This window comes from Acinonyx jubatus, chromosome E2, assembly GCF_027475565.1.
Source record: "Acinonyx jubatus isolate Ajub_Pintada_27869175 chromosome E2, VMU_Ajub_asm_v1.0, whole genome shotgun sequence".
In the NCBI taxonomy this organism is placed as follows: Eukaryota; Metazoa; Chordata; class Mammalia; order Carnivora; family Felidae; genus Acinonyx; species Acinonyx jubatus.
This window is the reverse complement of record NC_069396.1, coordinates 26146468-26154600: the sequence shown is the minus strand read 5'-3', so window position 1 is coordinate 26154600 and position 8133 is coordinate 26146468. Positions and strand designations below refer to the sequence as shown.

The 8133-nt window shown below is 48.0% G+C and overlaps 1 long non-coding RNA gene across 1 annotated transcript in view; it reads left to right on the top strand.

Annotated features, from left to right (window-relative positions):
- The first annotated feature begins 26 nt into the window (after positions 1-26).
- LOC128313167 (uncharacterized) overlaps positions 27-8133 on the top strand; it is a 30855-nt gene continuing 22748 nt past the window's right edge. The window contains exon 1 of the long non-coding RNA XR_008293482.1: positions 27-219. This is a non-coding gene — a long non-coding RNA (uncharacterized LOC128313167). The remainder of the gene's footprint in view (positions 220-8133) is intronic.

Sequence of the window (8133 nt, the reverse complement as noted above, 5' to 3'; positions counted from 1 at the left end):
GCCCGCCGGTCTGAGCCGCGTTACAGCGCACCCTGGCGGCCGGAGCGCAGCGGCGAGGCCAAGGCTGAGCGGTGGGTGGGCGGGGCGGCCCCGGCGCACCACGCCCCTCCAAGCCAACTCCGGCCACGTGGTTCCGGAGAATGGTGACGACACCGTATATTAAGGTTCAAAGAGCTTGAAAACCTTTTTCGTTTAATCACCGTGGACCGGACAGTAGAGGTAGTTGCTTTTATGCCAGTTTGAAACATGAGAAAATTTAGGCTGATGTAGTTGAAGTAGTTTGCCTACAGCCATACATCCAACTGAGTATTTCGCTAAGTACGTATCACTTCACCTTCTTCCCGAGTGTGTGTGTGTGTGTGTGTGTGTGTGTGTGTGTGTGTGTGTGTGTTTAAATCTCTGTTTGTAGAAGATAACAGGCCTGTCTCGTGGGGTATTTGTGAGGATTAAGTGAGATTAGCCGCTTATGTCTAAAAACAGGGCTTGGTTTAGTAAGCACGAGATAACCTGTGGTTGTTAATGACAAACTTGTGTTTGTCAAATCCTGCAGTTGTGTGTGGAAGGGAATTAATCACTTTTAAAGGAAAAAGTGAATAAATCTGAGATCCCAGAAGTTGAATGATTCAAACAAGTCCACTCTAAAGAATGGCCATTTCTGGACGCCTGGCTGGCTCAGTGGTGGAACTTGCCACATTTGATCTCAGGGTGGTGGGTTCAAGCCCCACATTAGGTGTGGAACCTTCTTTAAAAACAAACAAACAAACAAACAAACAACCCCCTGCAGAAATGGCTAAAGAATGGCTGTTTCTTTGACACTTCTCTAACCCCAACTGTGTCCCTTGCTGATGTAATTTATCTTCTGTGGCATCCATTGCCTGAATGAATAAGTCCAAATACCTATCTAGGGTCATATTGTAGGCCCTTCCCAGTCTAGCCCCAACTGTCTCAGACTCATCTGCTCACTCTCTGACCTCAACTTATGTTCCCACAGGCCAAGTCTTTTGATTCCACCACTACATTCGCTTCTTACAGCTGCTCTAACAAATTACCACGAACTGTATGGTTTAAAACAACAGAAATGTATTGTTTTACAGTTCTGGAGGCTAGAGACCCCAAATCGAGGTGTCAGCAGGGAGTCCCCGAGACAGGAATCTGTTCTCTGCCACTCCCAGCTTCTGGCAGTTGCCACAAGTCCCTGCCAGCAAGCAGTTCCTTGACTTGTAGACCTATCACTCGATCTCTGCCTCTGTCTTCACATGGTGTTCTCTCCCTGTGTGTATCTCTGATTCTCTTCTTGTAGGACACGGATCACATTGGATCAGGGCCCACCTTAGTGGTTTCATCTTAAGGTGATTACATCTGCAAAGACCCAACTTGCAAATAAGTCACATTCACAGGTACCTGGGATTGGAACATATATTTTGAGGGGATGCATTTCATCCCATAACCATCACTATTGTTAAGACCTAGCAATTATACTTCCAGCCATAGACCCCAGAGACTTCGTACATATATAAGGATGTTAGTGAAGCATTGTTTATGAAAGAAAAATGCAGGAAATAATCTAGTTGCTCATCAATAGGTAAATAGATGTGCTGTTATACTCACATGATGGAGCACTGTAGAGCTACTGACATGAACGAACTCAATTTATAGGTATCAAAATTGATAAACCGTAAAAATATTAAAAAGCAAGTTGCAGAACTATAGGTTAGTACGGCACCACTTAGATAAAATTTTAACATTCACAAAATCATTTCATACATTCATTTGTAAATGTATGTAAAGTTTGAAAAAATACTCCAAGGATACAGTTCAGTACAGGATCAGGCCCTTGTGGAGGGAATGACACAACTTTGTCATATTTGTCTCATAAAAAATTACAGGTAATATTAACAATGGTCATCATTTTGGGTGTGTATCTTTGTTATACTGGTCTCTGTAAAATATATATATATTCAAGTTTCTCATACAACAGCTGATTTGAGTTACTGGTAGGAAAGACAGATGGGAAGGGACAGACCTTACAAAGTAGGGCGACTAGGTAGAAAGAAGGTTGACACGGTAACCCAGGGAAGAAATTCTGATTGTCTGAGTTCAGTGCAAGTGGCAGTGGTTGAGAAAAGATTACAGATCTGGGATATATCAAGGAGGTAGATAAAAAGGGTTTGGTGATTAGATGCAGGGAGAGGTGGAAAAGGGGTCTGAAATAATTGCCAGTATATCAGCTAAAACTGGGGTTGTCTGCAAGTCATAGCGACCCCAAATAATTGGCTTAGACAAGATGAAATTTACTTCTATGACTTAATCTGGAGATAGGTAGTCCAGGGCTGGCATGGCATTTCTGCCCCACAAAGTCCTCAGGGACCGAGGTACTTCCAGCTTGTGACTCTGCCCTCCCTAAGTGTGGCTCTCAACCAGTGATCCCAGGTAGTAGCCACATGTCTCCATTCCAGCCAGGAGTCTAAAGGAAGGGGCAAAGATAAAGTGCAAAGGGTCCACACTAGCCATCATTTAAAGGAGCTAATAGGAGGCAGAACGTGGCAAAGATCAGATGGAGGAGAGGGAGCCAGCGGAGGGCCCAGGAGAGAGGACTCGGTTCCAGTTGTAGAAATCAGAGAGCTATCTGGTCACCAGGGATTGACAAAAAGCTGGCAAATCAATAACTCCTCTCAACCAAAAGCCCCACATTCTCTACTCCAATAGACTATAGAAACTTATAGAACTCTAGAAACTGAAAGGGCTTTCAGAGCTCATTTAGGACAGTACTTCTCACACTGTAGTGTGCATCAGCACTGCCCAGAGGTTTGGTTAAAATGCAGATTCTGATTCAGCAGGTGCTGGGAGGAACCTGAGATTCTGCTTTTCTAATAAGCTCCCTGCTGAGGGCTGTGCTGCTGGCCAATAGACCACATTTTGAGTAGCTCAGATCTAGGCCGTACCTTGCCAGCCCTTTATAGGTATCACAGGACGCTTGTGTCTCCAACTCCAGACTTCCTCCTATATATATGGAAAATCTGAGGCCGGAAGAGGGAAGTATTGCATAAGGTCACACGGCCAGCTGGGGTTTGAGACTAGAATCAAAAGCACAGATGAAGGATAGATTCCTTTGTACCTATTTCAGCACCACTTGCAGGTATTTCAGAGGATCCTTGATCTGCTCCCAGCCCTGAGTCAGCCCCTTGGTGGCCTTTACAGGAATCCTCTCAGGGCTCCAGGCCCAGGCTATAGGAGAGGTCAGCCTTCAGGCCACAGGGAGAAAAGTGCTAGTCTCCCCCAGTCCGGAGGACTGAAGATCCTTAAAGAAAGGAAGAGTTCTGCACAGACTCATGGCTGTTTTGGGGAGCACTCTGATCAACACCTGGGAGGATGAAGGAAGCAGCCCCAAAGAGTTGTCTTGAATTGAGGCAGTGGGGCCTACCTTTTGTACCTGTGCATCGACTCCCCCTCCCAAACTCCCTCTTGCCTCATCCTGCTGAGTGACCTTGCCTGGGCAAGTGGATGCTTCAGTGGATAGAGGGGCCGGGGACCTGAGCGGCACCCCAGAGCATCTAGTACACAACTGTGTATATAAAATCTGTAAGGAGAGTACTTGCAGTGCTCGTGTGTGTGTGTGTGTATAGCTGTATATGGACATGCCTGTCTTTGATATCTGTGGAGGGCATGCATGTGCACGTGGGGGTGATCGTGTTTGAGTGAGACTTTGTGTTTGGCATTTGTGCATACGTGATATGAGTGGTGTGTTTCTTTGCCGATGTCCATGTACATGCCTGTTTGCATGCGAGTATTCCGTATGTGGGAGTGGTGGGGAGTAGTTGTGTGCCAGCTTTCAAGCCCATCGGTCAAGAAGCTCTGTGGCCTCCTGTTGCTGAGGAGGACAGGGGAGACCTGCTGGGCCAGGGTGGGGATGCTGGGCTGCCTCAGTGGCCTTGGATGGAGAAGGGATAGTGCTGGGTGAGAGGGCCACCTCATTTGAGGAGGTAGCTCTTTCTTTGGACTGACCAGGCTCTTTTGTATCCTCACAGCCCTTGTCCTCTATGCCCAGCCTGCCTTAGGAGAAACACAAAGCCTCAGAAGAATAGCTTGGGGGATGTCTGGGGCCAGGCACTGCTCTGCCACAATCGGCCTCCTCCTAGCAGGAGGTGAGGGGAGTAGTTTCTGGGGACTGTGGTCCTCCTCAGGGTGCCGGAGCATCTCCTGAGCCCCCCCCCCCCCCCGAATATCCTGGTTTCTGGCTGGTGGGCCCTCTGGAAACTTCTGCCACCTTCTCACAGAGTGTCTGCAAACACTTTTCTGCGTATGTGAAATTACTCTGGAAAAGCCCACGTACCCATCTCTACCTGAGAACTCTAAGGATTTTAATACATGATTGAAAAATACTTTATTAATGATGTCCTTCTGTGGCTCCCCTGTCATACAGCTTCACACTTAGACTTTCCACCAGAAGGAAAATCATCCAGTTCCCCCCTTGGCTAGGATCATGCCAGCAGGAGCTGCAGATTCCGGACTATCCCTGGGCTGATGCTGGCCACCTGCAGTGAGCGGGGCAGAGCAGCACCTGCGGCAGTGAGCCTTGTGGTGGATCAGTACTGTGGGGTGGGCAGGGGCCAGACATAGCTTGGAAGGAAGTTCTCTGGGTGTGCAGTTTTAGGAGCCCAGAGTGAAGAGTGGTTGTTGCTGGCTGGGGAGCAAGGAGAAGTGGCGTGGAGGAGGGGGCACATGAGCGGGGCCCTGAATGCAGAGGAGGTGTTTCAACATCACCATCTGCACTTCCTAGCTTTCAGTGTCTGGGGAAACCAGGGCTGGACGAGGATGTCTCCCTGATTCACATGTGTGTGAAGTCAGTTCCCAGACAGGGAAGTGACTTACCCAGGGCCCTACAGAGCACCTCTGATAGGGCCTAGCCTTTCAGATAATTGGCCTGTTGTTGTTTCCAATCACTTCCACCCTTTCTGGCTACCTATGTTGGATCCACCCTGCCCTGCCCATGGGAGTGAGAGCCAGGGCTGAGATAGGAGGGCCTCCCCACATTCCACCCACAGATCCCAAATAGGCCCTCCTACCTATCCCAAGACCTGACATGCTCATAGTTGAGTCATTTCTGACTTATCTACCCATTTCCTTAAGCCAGAAATCCAAGAGTCATCCTTGATCTGGCTCTCCCTCGCCTCCCATACTCCCCAGTTGACCTCCAGGACATTTCTGGAATACTGCTATTGCTAAAACATTTATTGTCTCATTTATCCCTCACAGAGTGCTGTGAAGTGGGCACCCAAAGTCCATAGCCAAGAAGGGGCAGAGCTGGGATTCAGCCCCAGCTTTCTCCTTATTATATGGAAGGAAATGGAGCCACTGTCCTCTTGCCATCCAGATGCAGCCCTCTCATGGGTCACACTAAAAGCCACTCACTGGACTGTTTGACTCTAGTCTTGCCCCTTCTATACATTGTCCCTACAGTAGCCAGTGGCCAATATTGGCCAAAACATAAACATAAACATAAACATAAACATAAACCTCTAAAACATATGGCCAATCATATCTCTCTCTTGTTTAAAATCCTCCAGAGGTTCCTCAAGATAGAGTCCAGTCCCCTCCACATAACCCTTGAGAGGCCTTGCAGGATCTGCCTATCATGGAGAGAGGCAGGTGCTGGCCTCCTCCCATGTCGCAGACAATGCCAGTGCTGCACACACACCCCTTGGGTCCTTCTACTGTCTTGGTGGTCCCTGCACCCCACGTGCCTTCACTCTCAACAGTCAGTCATGTGTCTAGACTAGTGTTAGCCACCTGAGGAGGACATTGCAAAAAAGGCCAGTTACAAAAGAATGTGTTTCATCTGTGTGTCTTAAAGTTTATTTATTTATTTTGAGACAGAGAGAGTGAGTGCACAAGTGGTGGAGGGACTGAGAGGGAGGGAGACAGAGAATTCCAAGCAGGTTCCACACTGTCAGTGCAGAGCCTGATGTGGGGCTTGAACTCATGAACTGTGAGATCGAGAGTCAGCCGCTCAACCAACTGAACCACCTAGGCCCCCCTGTCTCTGAGCATCTTTTTTTTCCCCCCCAAATCATGGTTATTTTATTGAAGTGTTTCACCATTTGGAGATGTTAGGGCTAAAATAGGACTGGAGTGCCTGAGTGGCTTAGTAGGTTGAGCATGTGGACTCTGGGTTTCAGCTCACGTCCTAATCCTCACGTTGTCCCACATTGGGCTGAGCTGCCAGAGTAGAGCATGCTTGGGATTCTCTGTCCCTCCTCTGCTCATTCTCAAAGAACCTAAACTAGGACTCAGTGTAGAATAAAGGGGGTTAAGGCATTCACAGATGTCGGAGGGAAAACCGGTCCTTGGCTTCTTACTACCCGTGGACTAAAGGTTGTACAACACTCCATTAGGACAGAAATGGCTGTGAGGGGAGCCAGCCTTCAGGAGGGATGGGTGGGCTGGAAGCCGCAGCTCAGGTCTGGGACAGCAGGCTGGGAAGTTAAGCTTTCCAAGCTCTAGGACATTGAGGATTTCCTCAGACAAGGCTGTCTCTGAGCATCTTAATTAAAGGTTGAAACTGATTTCAGGTTCTCTAAGTTCAGTAGCAAATGTAAATATAGGTGCCGCTGCCAGAGGAGTGCAGAATAGAGACAGTCAGCCTGTGATGTCAAGAAAAGTCACTTGGAGGAGAAAACACTTGATCTGACTCTAGAAGAATGAGTAAAATGTAAGGAAGGATGTTACCAGGATGAAGGAGCAGCACTTGTCAAGCCTGGTAGATACCAGAGGAAGAGGTAGACAAAGTCAAGATGCTCCCAGATATTACAGCACGATTTGGGGAGGAGCAGGAGGTGTTCCACCAGTGGTCTGATGGGGTTTTCATGGCAGGATTATCAGCTCCATTTTATAGGGACACAAAGTGTCTGAGGCCCCGAGAGGCCACATGAGTGGCTCCAGGCCACAGATCAGTAAGGTCAGAGCCAACCAGGCCTTCCTTGTTCCTCTCCCTGCAAGCATGCGGCCCTGAGAGGGTGACTGAGGGGATCCAGATAAGCCCAAGGCCTCGCTCAGCTGACTGTAGGCAGGGCAGGGACAGGGTGCAATCAGTGACCTCAAAGCCAAGGCTGGAGGTTGCACTGGGGAGAAATTCCCTGTGCTCAGTGGTTAAGGGGATTTGAGCTCCTCAGCACAGTTTGGAGAAATAGGAGCCAATTTACACATTCACAGCATGTAGTTCCCCCAAGTAAGCTATGCTTTAGCCATGCTGAGTCCCTGACCGAGCCACACACACACAAAATAAGAACAAACTTTAGCTTCAAACTTGAAGCTCTCCTTTTGCCTTAACCTAAGCCATGTGTCTGGTCCCACTTCCAGGCCCAGGCATAGCTCTCATTGCTTTTGGAGGTTGAAGTAAACTCCTTCACACAACTTAAACGAGTATTTTTGTACATTTTTTAATCATTAAAGAAAAGAAAATGTCAGTATCACAGAAGGCCAAGCCATTGATTTGGTGGACACAGCCTGTCCCCAACACTGGAGAGAGCATTTCCCAAAGAGTATGAGTGACATTAGTGTGGGGCACAGACCCCGAGAGGCATGATGTAGCCTTTTTGAAAAGACCCAGATGGGCTCGAGCTGTTCCCACCTCCAGCTTTGCTTGTTGGAGGCTAAAGAGGCTAGTGCATACTGCATGGGACCAGAAGGCTGCTGCAGAAGGCTGGACTGACACACTGTGGAATTGCTGGATCGAAAGCTGCCTTTAGATGCCATTTCTTCAGAATGAAGCAACAATCTCAAACTGCATGAGAAGACAGACACCACCCAGCCCCCTCCCTCACTTTCAAGATGGAAAAAACACATGATTTGATACAGAAGATAACTCACTTCAAACCAGGAGTGAGTTCATGGTGTACACAATTAAAATCCAAAGCTTCCAGATTCCAGGCCATCATTCTTATTGGATTTAGCTATTTAGAAGACAGAAAAAGGCTTCTTGGTAACAAGTTTTTTCCCTCCACCTGATTACTAAAGTTTTTGCCCTACCTGGCTTCCCAGGAATGGTAGAAAAACAAACAAAGTTTGGTGGCAGTAAGAATGCTGGGCAGCTCATGTATAAACTTCCAATGTTGCTGTCTTCTTTGTGCATTTGCT